This window comes from Ursus arctos, unplaced genomic scaffold (assembly GCF_023065955.2).
Source record: "Ursus arctos isolate Adak ecotype North America unplaced genomic scaffold, UrsArc2.0 scaffold_9, whole genome shotgun sequence".
In the NCBI taxonomy this organism is placed as follows: domain Eukaryota; kingdom Metazoa; phylum Chordata; class Mammalia; order Carnivora; family Ursidae; genus Ursus; species Ursus arctos.
In genome coordinates, this window is record NW_026623111.1 from 58777624 (window position 1) to 58792133 (window position 14510).

The 14510-nt window shown below is 41.7% G+C and overlaps 1 protein-coding gene across 14 annotated transcripts in view; it reads right to left on the reverse strand.

Annotated features, from left to right (window-relative positions):
* The window catches only part of CCDC158 (coiled-coil domain containing 158), an 86379-nt gene extending 79894 nt beyond the window's left edge, over positions 1 to 6485 (reverse strand). For 5 of the 14 annotated variants that reach the window (XM_026509923.4, XM_048212038.2, XM_026509921.4 and 2 more), the window contains exons 1-2: positions 6273 to 6484; positions 1190 to 1232 (exon numbers count right to left, since the gene is read on the reverse strand). The gene's annotated coding sequence lies outside the window, so the exon portion shown is untranslated. Of the gene's footprint in view, positions 1 to 1189; positions 1233 to 6272 lie in introns of all 14 variants that reach the window. The other 9 variants (XM_057309819.1, XM_048212037.2, XM_026509924.4 and 6 more) reach the window with 3 other exon arrangements.
* Between the last annotated feature and the right edge of the window lie 8025 nt (positions 6486 to 14510).

Sequence of the window (14510 nt, forward strand, 5' to 3'; positions counted from 1 at the left end):
AATGACTCAAGCCCCCAGGCTGCTGAACCGTCCCACTTTCCACACAAGCCTGAGACTGGGGGCTTTAGAAAATGGGTCCATACTGTCAAACGGCGAGTCTGAAGATATGTTCTCCTTAGGAATTGCTAAGGCACCCCCAGATCGACCTGAATACAGCATACGTAGGCTGGTGCAATCTCAGACATGCAATGAGGAGAACAGTTAATGCTGAACACTGCCTTTCTGCCCGAGTTACTGTTAAGTGCTCATTAACTTCACATGGCTCTTAATGTCTGCTCTCTCAAGCAGTCTTTCTCTCTAGATGTTGTTCCTTGACTATCAGGGTTCAAATCCTAGCTCTGTGATCTACTGACTTTGTGACTGTGAGAACAGCATTTAACCTATAAGACTATAAGATGAAGGTAAAGAGTGTGAGGCTCAAAGGAACAGGAAAAGAGAACTCGGGCAGCCTGACTATACAGTACTTGCCTCGATCCGCACGCACAGAGTATCATATAACAGGATAGTATGACGTGAACAATAATGCTGTCTTTACAATTTAGCCAGTGTATACTAACTCACTTTCCCATAATAAATGGCTATATCTTTCTATTCGTCTAGAAAGAAGCTATTAGGTTTCATATAGGCCCACTAACATCCAAGAAAGTGGGTTTAAACTGCATTGAGTAAACACAGGTACTATTATCATCTAATCCACAAGTAAGCTATTTAAGATATACTTCACCAGTCCATAATACTGTCTTGTACAGAGGCAGTGTGAAAGGAGGACAGGATTTAAAATTGGGAAACTTAATTCTGTCATTGGTTACTGTGAGAGCAGGGGCAAATCTTCTCATATCTCTAAGCCTCAATTTCCACCATTACTAAATGAGAATGCAGTTGTGTTTTCCAGACTTTTTAAAGCAGTGGATGCCTTTTTTTAAATTGTCGGAGCCCCAACTACATACCCTCCTCTCTGCCCTAGAGACACCTTTATGGAATGCAGATGCTCTGCCGAACAGAGTTTGAAAACCACAAAAAGAAAGTCCTTGTAGCTTTATGATCTTAGAAAATCCAGCCAAGGCTTTCATCAAGCTCAAGGCTTCAGGCTCTAAAATAAATCAGATATAGGCATAGATATAATAAATTAGTATATCAGTTGTATATGTTCACAATTCTTAAATATAATTCAAAGTAAAATAAGAGATACCTTAATATATGGATATTCTTATTTTCACTTATCCTATTAACACCTGCAAAAGAAAATATTTCAAAATCCGTGTATTACCATATAACCATGCTTCATTATCTAAAATGCATTATTTTTTAAAGTTCAATTCACAAGTTCATTTTCATCACCTAAGATCCCGACAATACCTAACACATACACACACACACATTCACGTAACAGCCACCACCACAAAAACTTTTAAGTTCTTTTTCCTTTGGGCTTATCTTGAATATGAAAGTATATTTGAATTAATAGCCTATGGCACTTACCTAGGCTATGTGTGTACAACAGAACACATGCAAGTATATGCTCCCTATTGGTCCAATGCTAATTTTGATGGTATAGATCTCACTGGCATTAGCAAGATAACACACCGAGTAAACCCCTTGCCCAAAACCTTTCCAGACCAGACCTTTCTAGGTATAATCCAAACTGACTTAAATAGACCACCTGAATGTCTTCTGACCATTTAAGTTGCTTTTCACTGCTTGGAGATGCTTTGACCAGGCAACATCTCTTGAGCGTGGTTAGAAGAGTTGCTAGGCAGAATTCCTATCTGGTAGGTCAGAAATAGGTCTACAGATTTTAAGCAGTGGAGCTGAGATGACAAGCAACCAGGATTTTTGGCATATCTCAGTGGAATCTAAGTGAGAAGTTGCCACGCTGGAAAAATAAATGACAACATCCTCTGTGCAGAATTAGGACTAATGAACAGAGGGAGGCAGGTTCTAGTTCTGGGTGGAGACGGACTTTCTAAAAGCTACAGCACCTTGAATGTATGTGGAGAACTTGAGAGGTGTTCAAGCTGAGAGGGGATGAGCATTTGTTGGGATGACAACTGCCACTGGGTGGCTTCTCAAGGGCAGAGTGTTGGACTAGAAGATCTCCAAAATCTTCTCCAACTTGGACATTCTATGCCTTCCCATGGAAAACATTCAGCTGAAAGAGGACCAAAAATACAACTTCTCACAAGTGATTGTAGCCAACAGCAGGGCCAGACGGGGGCAGTCCACTGCTGCCAGCGGGTTTCATGGGACTTCGTCAAAAAAAAATCGGGGCTCTGGATAAATTTTAACGAATATCTGTTCCTTACCACCTCTGCATATATGTTTACGGTCACTTTAAATTCATCTTATCCCACATCTGTCGCTTCATATTCCCACCAAATCTGCTTTCTTGGGTGTTGTCAAAGATACCATAATAAACCCAACTTCCCAAGTTAAAGACCTTTCAGTGTCTTTATTCTTCATCTATTCAAACTCCACATCCAATCAGGTCACCACATTCTGTTAAGTTTACCTCTGCAATATCTTTTAACTCAGCAAAGAGGACTTGAGTGTGGTCCTTAAGTTACAAGGAAGGAGTGCTCGAATATGAAATTTAGTTAAAGGGCTTTGGGTGTCAGTTTCTTATAATCTTTAAGAGTTTCCTTTAAAATCAGACCCTTTTACCATATCTTACACAAAGACTAAAGTCTGAACTAAAACTAACACCCAAAGCCCTTTAGGATCTGGCCTAACCAACCTCCCAGCTTCATCTCCTGCCTTTCCCCTGACATATACTGTCTCCACTGCAGTCTACCTGCTATGTTCTGAGTGTATCCTGTTCTTTTAGGATTCTGCTTTTATTTATACTCTTCTTTTACCTCTTCCTCTCCTTCTTAGCAAACACCTCCAGTTCAGTTTTTAGGGTTGTAGAAGAGGTTCGATACTATATTGCTGGGGGCAATGTACATTGATCCAGTCTCTAAAATCAATGTTCAATAATAAGGGAAAGAAAACTGCTTAATGGCTCTGAAAACAATAATTTACTACAGGGGACTATATCTGGAGGACATGCTCTCCTTACTCTTCCCACATCAAATGTAATAAGCTTCACTTAAATCATTCATGCATACAAAGCACTCAGCACAGGGCCTGGCACGTAAGAAGCATTCAATAATTATTACTTACCATTGTTGGCATTCTGATAGCTTAAAATGTACTGCTGCTATGAATAGTGCTTTTGTAAATACTAGAGATGAAGCTAAGATCAAGACCAATCAAATTTCTTCCCTCACAGATCTCATATTCTAGTGGGGAAAGAGAAACACTAAAGAAACAAATCAAAAATGTAATTTTGGAGAGGGATTCAGTGCAATGAAGAAAATACCACAGGGAGTGGTATACAGGGAGCTGAGGCTACTTTAATTAGGTAGGTCAGGGAAGGCCTTTCTGAGGAGGTGACATTTGAGCTGAATGTCAAAAAACAGTCACCCCCACAGAGGACTGGGGAAGCTCCTAAGAGGAAATACCACATGCATAAGCCTTGAGATGAAAAGGGTTCAGTGTCTGCTGACTGACAGAAAGGAGGCAGTGAGGCTGCCATGTAGACAAGGGAGGGTGAGAGGCCTGCTTATGGGCAGCCAATTGTGTATTGAGCCCAAAGGAGCCTTTATTATCAGTTTCTTTCCTAAACTATCCTGAGAAGGTGTTGATGAGGATGGTAGGGGGTATAGTTCATGGTGCTTTGAAAAGGACATTGGGGTTAATTCTAATTTCAATGGAAAGCCACTGAAGGACTTTAATCAGGGACGTAGGATCCTACAGCAGTCGAGTGAAAAATATACTGAGCGGAAGTAGAGGGCCGTTAGGAGGCCACTGGAGTAGCCCACTCTAGAGTGGGCCAGTGGTCAAAACTGGGTTGCTGGGTTTGGGAATGGGGACTGCAAGTGGGTATGAAGGATCTTTTTTGAGTGATGGATATTTTCTAAAACTGAATTGTGATAATTGTACAACTCTGTAAATTTACTAACAAGCACTGGATTTTACACTTAAAATTAGTAAATGTTATGGTATATAGATTATACCTCAGAAAAGCAGCTCAGAAAGAAAGCAGATTGGCTACTCTTTGTGTGTACATTGTCATGTTTTGTGGAGTAAGAGTGGGGGTGCATATTAGCTGCCTGGGTCCTAGAAGTCAATCAGTTAAACCTGAACACTGGTTTTTTCCTACACCATGAAAACTCCAAAGTGTGTTAATTTCAAGATGACTAGAGGCTGCTTTTAGCCAGATTTTAACATCCCACACATGGAAGAACTTCGCTATTGCCTACTTTTCCAAGGCTTGGATCTCAATCCCCAGGTGTCTGCAACTCTAATTTAATATACACACAATGGATAGCCAATAATATATTAGCTAAGAACCAAGCTTAAGTCAACTTTATTCTCTTAACAGAGCAAATACAGTGATATGTTCATAGGAATACAACTGAAAAGTCCAAAAATTGCTTTAAGTGTTAGACCAGTTCTTTCTTATGCACCTAATTTATTTTCACTTTTGACCAAATTCCTTATTCAAGTCTTTTCCTTAAGATTTACAGGGTTCAGGAAAATATTTGGTAGTCTCCACTACTACATCTGTCACTGCCCCAGCTGAGGAGCTTTAAAATATCCATCAATACAGGATTGATCCTATGTGATTTATAATAATTTTTATATATTTATAATAATTAACATACAGATTAGTTTCCTGTAGTTGCTGTAACACATTGCCACAAGAATAATAGCCATTTATTCTCTCATGGTTCTGCAGGCCAGAAGTCCAAAAGCAGTCTCGCAGGACTGAAATCAAGGCTGTTGGCAGGGCTGCGCTCTCCGCGGAGGCTCTAGGAAAGAATCTATTCCTTGCCTCTTTGAGCTTCTGTTGGATGCTGGCACTATTTATTGACTTATGGTCTCATCACTCCGATCTCTGCCTCTGTGGTGGTACTGTACTCTCCTCTTCCGTCTGTATCAAATCTCCTCTGTCCTTCCCTTATGAGCACACTTGTCTTTGCCTTTAGAGCCCACCCAGATAATCCAGGATAATTTCCCCATTTCAAGATCTATGACTTCAGTATATGTAGACACCCTTTTTTCCTTATAATGTTTACAGATTCCAGGAATTAGGACTTGATATTTCGGGGTGGCTCCCACTCAACCTACTATACCATATAATTTGGGGTCACCTGGTTTGGGAATATGTGGTTCACAGAGGTCCGATTTAATAAATTGTGTGGTTTTAAAGTGCGTGATTCTAACATACTAGACAACACAGAGTGTTCTTTGTAAAACACAATAGTAAGGACTTTGCACATACCAAGTAAATTGTCCATTTCTGCCCTCAACTTATTTGGAGAGTATAATAATACCTCTATGGCATTAAAAACATTTTACCCACAACACAAACAGATAACTGTGTAAGATTAAAAACAGTAAGTGCCATAAGACGTGGGAGGACCAGGTCCCTCCCACCACTCTCCCACCCCCACCCCATTACTTTACACACAGAAATAGTCCTGCCTCGCTAGTCTATGGGATGCACAGTGGGCACTGGCCCTTTCTTTCCTGAATCGTCAGCTGATAAAGCAAGAAGTGGTTGTCAAGTCAAAAAACCCTGAGAAATAGCGACAGACCTCACTTTTCTTCTACTTTCCCCTGACCTTAAGGTACACCAAGATGCAGGAACAAATCCTGAAACAGCCTGAGTGCTGCTCTGAAACAGAGTTTTGTGGAAAAGGCTGGGCTCATTTAGGAACGCACTGTTTCTGATTGATGCTGATAAGGGGGCAGAGCCAGATTCTTAATGTCACTTACAGGAAAGCCTCCAACTGAAAGAGCCCTTACACAACATTTATTACAACCCCATTTTGGATGCCAGGTTGGTGACTGTCCAAGGCTAGATATTCCTCTTTATCTCCATGCCTTCCCTAACCCATCTCCCTGTCCATGGGAAGCAGGGCAGGAACAAGAGTTAGCGGTAATGTTGGGACAGGACCCACGGTTATTACCCCCAAAAGTGGAATACTTTTTGCACTGGGCCCTCTGGTCCCAGAGTTACAGTCACTGTCCCCGGAGGTCTTGCTAAATCCTAACACAACAGCAGTCCTTTCCGTTAAAGAAACAATTTATTGGGCATATGCCATGTGAGAAACAAACACAAAGGTCTGGAAGGTTCCAGAAATGAAATGCGCCGCTCGGGGTCCTCTGGAGCACGACCCACCCCTCTCACCCAGTCCCCGCGCCGCGCCCCGCCGCCGTACCTGCAACCAACACCTCATCCTAAGAGACCGGCCACATCTTGGCAGCGGCGCCGGCGGCACGGCGGCCGCACCTGCGTCGACCCGGTGCCTGCGGTGGCGGCGGGGGCAGCTCCTTTTCTTCCGCAGCGGCGCGGGGCGCTGTGCCGCCCCCCTTCGCGCCCGCCCCTCGCAGCGCTCGGGCTCCGGCCTCCGCCCCCTGCACGCGAGCGCGCGGGCGACCGTTGGGCACCTCGGCGTGGCGTGGGGGCGCCTCCCGCCCTTCGACTCCGCCCCCCAGACGCCGTCGCCGGGGCAACCGAGCGCCGTTCCCCGCCCCCACCCGGACCGCCTCCCCTACGAGCCCTGACTAAGAGGGCTGCTTACATCAAACCCGGTCAGCCCTGCCCCAGGACCGACCCTGGATTCGGGCCTCCACCCGTACTCTCTGTCACTCAAGACCTCTCACTTTTTCTTCAGCCCCCTCACCGGTCTCCCCGTCCTACTCTTGTTCCCCCCAACACGTGCACCCCAAGGCCCCCAGGCCATTCCCGCAGTTGTCCCGCAAATAATCTTCTCAAATGCTTACCGACCCACGCAAATCCCGTGTCTACGTAATCTCTAAGGGTCAGGCCCAACCCTGGCGTGTGGCCTGTCAGGCCCCCACCCTGCCTCACCCTCGCGGTGCCTGGCTTCTGGCACTTTCTCCACTCCCGCCCTGTCATTTCCCATTTGACCATTTCAAGTTAACAGAATTCACATTTTGCAGCTCTGCCTCTGCTTACGCTGCTCCTCTGTCTGGAATGGCTTTCAGGCTTCAAGTGTGTTCTCGGGATAGCTGACCCTCTGGCCTACGGAGAGTTGTTTCCTCCGCTGTGTTTCAGTTGCTCTCTGTCGTCATCTCTAATATAGAATTTATCGGATCAAATGATTACACACTCAAACCTTTCAGTGCTGCCGAAATTAGTGCTCAAACAGAACCACTCCAGAAAGGCCTGAGTGTGATAGGTGCAACCCGTGTTGTTAATACTATTAGCAGTCACGTTACACGGACACCTACGGCAAATAACTTTTTCTGTCTGAATTGATTGGAAATATTAATAAATGCTACATTACTTAATGTAATTATGGATTTTAATAAAATAGTATCAGGTGCCACTAAAGTTTGCTTTTTATTGTACCTGTAATTTAAATTATTTCATTTATTGACCCAGAGAGATTTAATATTATCTATAGAATTGAGTATTTTAATAGAGAACGAAGCCATAAGTATTAAGTGGACAGGTAAAAGGTAAATGCTTTAAGTTTTGTAGCTAGACAGAAAGCAATTTTTAATTATTTTGTTTTTGTTTTTTATTCCATCAAGGCACGAGAGTTCTTAGGGCAAGAAAATATTTGTTACTAATATGGGGTTTCCAATGGTGTATTCTGTTTAGATTTGTATGCCTGACCCTAAGAACTAAGAAAGGTCCTTTTTCTTTTCTTTTTGAAGTCTTGAATTAACATAATGTGTTAATTAGAACTGTATGAAACAGTTTAGGGGCTCCTGGCTGGCTCAATCAGAGGAGCATGTGACTCTTGATCCCAGGGTGGTGAGTTCGAGCCTCACGTTGGGCGTAGAGATTACTAAAAAAAAATAAATAAACTTAAAAAAAACCTATTTAAAACCACATTTATGTATAAAATTATGTGCACTGAATTTTCTTACATAATTCTCTGCGTTTTGAAGTGTCTTGCAGTTTTACTTCTCAATATGTTTAAAAATTGAATTAAAGAAAGAGTTTCTTGGCCTTTAAAATAGAGAATTTAAAGATGAAGGGGTGCAGATTTCCTTTAACATTCACTCAGCCGTTTCACATATATTCATAAAGTACCTGTCATATGCCATGTGAAGGTGTTGAAAATAGAGCCATGAACCAGATAAAGTCCCTATCCTTACGGAGTTTACATTCTTGTAGAGGAAGATGAGCAATGCATAGAGGGACAAGTTCAAATATGTCTGACCATGGTAAGTGCACTGGAGACAGGGTAAGGAAGTTAGGGAGGGCGGGGTATGTTGACACAAAATGAACAAGTGTTTTTTAAAATTATAAAGAGAAAGGAAGAGAGTTTTTTTATTCCCAGCTGCGTGGTATATACCACCTTCACAAAGAAGAGAGTGCCCCAGGGTAAGAACGCATGGCACAGAGTTATGTATGGTTTTTTTTCTTCAGAGAAAGAGTTGCAGATCGTCATGACAAAGAACATTCCAGAAAGCTACAGGCTTTATGTTATGGTTTTAGTATGTGCAAGGCTGTATGGCTTTAATCTTATGGAAACCAGGAAGGCTCTTTTCCCCCTATCTTTATGTTTGGAATGCTCTTTTTTGGTTATATTTTTATCGAAACAGATGTGCTGTGTGTTGTGTGGGGCAGAAATAGCGCCCATGCTTTGAGGTTTTGCCGAGTCATTTCCACCTTGGGCCCAGGAGCAAGGCCCGCAAACATGAAAAGCTGAAGATTTTATCAGGTGCCATTTCATAGTGTGCTCTGAGAAGCCCTCATGATAAAGTAACATTGAGCAGAGACCTATAGGACTGGAGGGAGGAGCCACATGTATACTGTAGACAGAGCTTCCCAAGCACATGCTTGGTGTATTTGAGAATCAACCACAAGGCCAGTGAGGCCTGAGCAGAGGGCACCAACAGGAGAAGGTTGGGGTCCTAGTGATATAGGGACCACGTCACCAAGAGCTCTTTAGTAAGAGTGCCTGTCTGGGTCCAGGGTTGTTATTTGTCTCCCTTCATTGGGTTCCTACTCTGGACCAGACTCTGTGCTGGGCATTGGGGGAGGGGAGGTGCTGGTTTATAAAGAAGCTCCAGTTTCTGCCTTCAAGGAGCTGCTATCCTTCTTATTGTTTTCAATGCAAATGGCTCCTGGCCTTTCTGAGGTACAATTAAGAAGGGTGGGTTGATTCAAGGATGGTTCAGGAGTAAGGAACCCAGATCTGGTCTAAGTTTTGACACTAACTATATAACCTTAGGCAAGCTATTTAACCTTTTAGAGCATTAGTATTTTCATCTGCAAATGTTAGATGTAGAAATTATTGCAAGACATTTTTCTAACTAAGAAAAAAAAGAGCTATGATTCTACAAAATCAAAGAACTTCATCTTAGTACAAAAACATTTTTTAAAATTGTACAAGAAAAGCACCTCATGCATCATAATCATGACACATATGTAGGTCACTTAAAATTTAATTCATGATTTGCTTAGTTTAAAAAAAGATCTTGTTTCATAAAACATAACCAGTTTTGTAAATAAGTGATAGTTAAAAATATATAGTGTAGATTATATAATTTTTTAAAATCATTGTGTTTCCTTTATGACTTTGAACTCAAAGATTTTAGCCAAAGATCTTCAAAACTAAATGTAATGCTAGACCGGCATGACAGAGTAGCTTGGATTTTTAGTGTAGATATTTTCCCTTCCTGATTATGGTTTAAGATTTTCTATGTTAAGTCTCATCTGACGGACTATTTCCCCAGTGCCTGGTACAATGTGGACACACAGAATTGACTCAATATACAGTGGAGAGGAAATAAATGGCAAATCATCTCCAATAATTTTTGTAAGTTGATAGGGTATAAAATATTGAAGACCATATTGTTAATGTTCTGACATTCTTCAGAACATAAGAAATATATTTAATCAGAAAGCTTGAATTCATTCAGCAAATATTTATTAAACACCAACTGCATACCAGGAACATCAGTGAACCAAACAGACCAAACCTTGCCTGCATGGAACTTAACATTCTAGTTGTGAGAGACACAATCATGACGATCTAGTTAACATATTAGAAGGGGTTAAGTACTGTGGAAGCGAGCAAGAGGGAGTGTGGAATAGGTGGAAATTTAAATAGAGGAGGGAAGACCCACCTGCTTCTGGGGAATAGATGTGAGTAGATTTCTAGGAACATTTCCAGGCAGGGTAGACTAAGAAGGTGAATAATTTCGAATTTGAGGTTTCTTTTGAAACTAGCTGTAAAAGAAGACTTTCATATACCATCCTAAGTGCAGGGAAGTTTCTACTCTTTAGAGTTGATTGAGGGTTTTAAAATCAACTTTATTAAGGGGCACACCTGGGTGGCTCAGTTGGTTAAGCATCTGACTCTTGATTTCAGCTCTGGTCATGATCTCAGGGTTCTGGGTTTGAGCCCCGGGGCAGGCTCTGCAGTCAGCGGGGAGTCTGCTTGGGACTTCCTCTCTCCCTTTCCATCCGCACCACCCCCTCCCTGCACTCAATCTCTCTTTCTTTCTCTCTCTCAAATAATCTTTTTAAAAAATCAACTTTATTGAGGTATGCTTTGTGTACAATAGAATTCATTCATTTTAAATGTACAGATTAATGACTTTTGAGAAATGTATATACCTAATATCAATCTCCAATCAAATGTAGAGTATCTCCACCTACCTAGAAGGTTAATCTGTGGTCACTCTTTTTTTTTTTTTATAAGATTTTATTTATTTGAGAGAGAGCAAAAACAAGTAGGGGGAGGGGCAGAGGAAACGGGAGAGAGGGAATCCCAAGCAGATTCCCTGCTGAGTGTGGAGCCTGACGTGAGGCTCAATCCCAGGACCCTGAGATCATGACCTGAGCTGAAATTAAGAGTCACATGCTTAACCGAGTGAGCCACCCAGGTGCCCTGGTCACTCTCTATTTCAATACTGAAATGAGTTTTTTAAAACAAAATATACAAGTTCTTGAGTTTGTTATTTTATAGAAGATTGGAAAAAAGTAGTAGAAGTAGGAGATAGATGTCAAATAAGAAATAAAATAAAGGCAGATCATGTTTTCTCCTCTAGCCTGTGTTTCTGCAGTTGAGGCCAATCACCGTCATCACCAGTGTCTTTGAAGTTGTCTTTGTTTCTCCCAAAGGAAAGAAAAACTATACCCTTTACTGTAACCATCCAGCGTTTCTGCTGAGTATATTAAGATCTTTAACTTCTTATCTAAGAAATAAAATAAGTGTATGGATATATTTCTACCAGCTTTTATTTATGTATTATTTATTTATTTATTGTTTTTTAAAAAGATTTTATTTATTTATTTGACAGAGATAGAGACAGCCAGCGAGAGAGGGAACACAAGCAGGGGGAGTGGGAGAGGAAGAAGCAGGCTCACAGCGGAGGAGCCCGATGTGGGGCTCGATCCCATAACGCCGGGATCACGCCCTGAGCTGAAGGCAGACGCTTAACGACTGCGCCACCCAGGCACCCCTATTATTTATTTTTTAAGTGCGGGGCTCAGACCCATGACCCCGAGATCAAGACCTGGGCTGAGACCAAGAGTCAGACGCCCAACTGACTGAGACACCCAGGTGCCCCACTTTAACCATGTTTAAGTATACAGTTCCGTGGCATTAAGTATATTGACATTGTTTACAACCATCACCACCATCCCTCTCCAGAACTCTTTCATCTTCGCAAACGGAACTCTGTACCCACTAAACACTAACTCCCCATTCTCCTTTCTCCAGGCTCTGGCAACCACCATTCCACTTTCTGAATTTGACTACTCTAGGTACCCCAAATACATGGAGTTTCATAGTATTTGTCCTTCTGTGTCTGTCTTATTTCCCTTAACATAATGTCTCCTGGGCCCATCCACCTTGCAGTATGTGCCAGAATTGCCTCCTATTTTAACGCTGGATAATAATCCATTGTATGTTTAAGCCACATTTTGTTTGTCCATCCATCTGTTGACTGGGTCCTTGAGTTTTTTTAAAACTAACTTTTTTGAGGTATAATTTCCATTTAATACATTGTATCCATCGAAAGTGTACCAATCGATGTTTTGACAGATATACACACCTCTGAAACTATCACCTTGGTTGAGACACAGAACATTTTGATCATTCCCAAAAGATTTAAATTGATTGTGTTTTGATAGTTTTGCAATCACTGTTAGTAGAGTCGGTGAAGCAGAGGCTGTAAGTTGCGTACACAACGCCCATCTCTCCTGGCTCCTTTCTCAGAGAGTCTCAGTTGTGCTCAAGTATTCAACTCAACATTCTCCAAAGCCATGGCTCTGCCTCAAGGGAAGTTCTAGTGGAGAGATCCCAGTTATTTTAAACTCCTCTTTGGGCTTTCATTTCTCTTCGAGTGACTGTTTTCAGGGGAGGTTTCTTGGCATTTAGAGGTGAAGGGAGGTCTTCTGGGAAAGTTGTCCTTAATTTTAAGAAGGAGAGACACAAAGAGATGATTCTTTTTGCCTTTGAAAGGTTGCCTAAAGATTCTGAAAACTTTAAAATAAGGCTGGGTTTTGTGTGTTTGGGTTAATTCTGAGATGCCCTTTCTAAGAAAAACTACATAACCTTCCAAACCTCTGATTTATTATCTGCAGTTACCTTAATGATTACTTAGTGAGCCCGGAGAGCCACTAGGTGTCACTCCTACTTTATTTTCAGAGATAATCTAGTGGCATTTTCAATCTTGGCAATGTTAAATTCTGAGGCATTAAAAAAATCCAGTAAGTTAAAAGTCATATTTAAAATGCTAGCAAAGATGAAGATAAAAACATTAAACATTAACTGTGAAAAATTAAAAAACCAGATATGAGAATTTTGAAATGAATAAATTAGTTTTTCTTTAAAGGATGTTAACAAATAGAGTGAGTGATGCATGGTTTCTGAGTCAAAACAGTGATTTAGGCAAATGACATTTAAAGGTGTTTAGTATAGGGATGCCAGGCAAATGGGAGAATCAATATGATGGAAATAGTTTTCCCCTGGGGCCACGCTCACAGTAACACAGCAACACGCGCTCAGTTACCAACGGTGGGAATTTTTCATGTGGAGACAGAAAGTGAAGTTGTGAGCTGTGTTAAATCTATTTATCATGAAGAAAGGATTTGGTTAAAAACAGGAGTAGTTCTGGAGCTCCTTTCTACTCCCTAGACAGGTTGCTGCCCTGTTCATGAATTGTTGAAGAAAGCCAATTCGATTTTTTAAAAAAGAGTAATTCTAAGTTAGAGGAAGCAGGAAGAAGGGAAGCAGTAGAAAGAGAGAAAATAAGATTGACAGCTGCGTCTTTGAGAATGCTTCCTTAAACTTTCTCCCGTACTAGGAAGAACCACGAAGGATTTCATTGTGTCTCGCTTAGAACTCTTTCAGCTGCAGGGAGCAGAACCCCAACTCCGGCTGTTTAAAGGACAAATAAACAGGTATTTACGATCTCCTATAACTAGAAGTGTGGTGGCTTCCGGAACAGCTGTATCTGGTGAGGGCAGCAATTCTCAGAGTGTGGGATGGGGGCCTCAAGGAGTCGCTGAGGCCCTTCGGGGTTCATAAGTCAAAATCATTTTCATGGTAGCTAGGACGCTGTTTGCCTTTGTCTGCTTGTTCTTTCACAAGTGTGTAGTAGAGTTTTCCGGAGGCTACATGACTTGTGATATCAAACAGAACGCAGAAGTGGATAGTCAGATCCAGCTGTCTTCTACTAAACTGCCATTAAGGAGATCTGCAAATATGTAGAACAAATTCATACTTCTCAGTGATCTTTTTTTGTTTGAGAAAATATAGTTATTTTCCATAAAATATGTTTGTCAGTTTAACATTTGACGACTTTTCTATTTTTAAGTGATTAATAAATATGTTAACTGTCCTTCTCTCTTTTAATTTTCTAATATAGTAAATACTGATACAAGACACGTAAACAACATTTCTTTGGAGTCCTCAATAATTTTTAAGAGTGTAAAGTGGTCCTGAAACCAAGAGTTTCGAGAATTGCTGGCTTCGAAGAGGTATAGTTGGGTGCAGGCTTCAAGTGCTATCGCCAAAACACTGTTTCCGTATCCTGAACTGATTTCCTAGGTGTTGTTTTCCTTCTCAGGCTTCTGATGGCAGAGACAGACCTCCAGCAACTCCAGGACTATACCTACCAGGTTAGCAATCCCATAGGAGGGAATGTCCCTTTTCGATAGCTCTAGGAAAATTTCTAGTTATTACATTGGCCAAGCTTGAGTCACATGCCCTTCCGTATGCCAATCATCTGAGCCAAAGAGCAGTGATGCCTGGATCATATGTCCACCCCCGGAGCCTGGGAACAGGGTCAGCCCACCAGCACCACAGGATAGGTGAAGGAGTGGCTCCGCAGAGAGATACTGAGCAGACAAAAGCAAGCCCTTCTTCCAAAAGCCTGAAGCCCAAGCCAAAGATTTAGAAAGAAAACTACCCTGTTCTCCGTTGGAATCCTGTCCCTTCCACTGTCAGCATCTTGAG